Genomic DNA, 901 nt, shown 5'->3' with positions numbered 1-901 from the left:
TGCTCCCCCAGGCAGGGAAGAGGTGGCTGGAGCTGCTCTGGGATTGCTGGAACTCCAGCAGGTGTCTGGGATAACACCAGGGCTCCGTGGATCCCTCAAACTCCGGGAATTGGGAGTGCTTTGGGCCAGGACACGACTGTTCTTCCTGCCCTGGATGGGGCTGTGTTTGATCTTCACCAATGCATCAGTGGTTTCCTGGGAGAAGTTTCCTCTCTGTGCCTTTTATCCCCGAATTTTCAAGCAGGTGGTTTTGTGTTTTTTTACGTTTTCAGCTTTTTAAAGTTTTTTGAGTTTGTTTTTTAAGTTTAAAGAAAAAAAAACAGAAGAAAACTGCTGAATTCTTTTGAGAGTAAAACCTGGAAAGGACTAAAGGTACAAGACTCAGCTGCAGCCTGTCTTTTCCCAAAGCACCCCCTGAGCTGCTGAGCTCCTCCCTGGAACTTTCATCCGAGAAGCCGAGTGGGTTTTGCTCCAAAAACGAAAATTCCAGCCCCAATGGCAGCTTCCTTTGTGCTGGGAATGGGGTTGGACTGTGCTGCCTCTGCCTCCTCTCCCTGGGAATCTGCCCCTCCTTCCTCAGGGAGAAGAGCTGAGCTGTTGGCACCTTCTCCTCTTCATCCCTCCCTCTGGAATCTCGGCAGCTCCCGCGGGAAACACCCGAAACCCGGTGGCTGCAGGTGGGAAAGTTTGATCCTGACAGATCCAGAGCCACGTCCAGAGTCAGTTTTCCTCGTGTTTGGCTGTGTCAGGAGCTGACAGGGCAAAAACAAAGCTCCAGACCTGCTGCACGAGTGGCTGGAGATGGTTCTGCCACACTCCCAGCTCGTCCCACCTGGGTTGGAACGTGGCAGGGAAAAGAGCTCTTCCCACCAACCACGGGGAGAAAAGTTAGGGAAGGAAT

The sequence above is a fragment of the Manacus vitellinus genome, unplaced genomic scaffold (assembly GCF_001715985.3).
Source record: "Manacus vitellinus isolate BGI_N305 unplaced genomic scaffold, ASM171598v3 scaffold_161_pilon, whole genome shotgun sequence".
Lineage (NCBI taxonomy): Eukaryota > Metazoa > Chordata > Aves > Passeriformes > Pipridae > Manacus > Manacus vitellinus.
The sequence above is the reverse complement of the archived record's forward strand: the minus strand, read 5'-3'. Positions refer to the sequence as shown.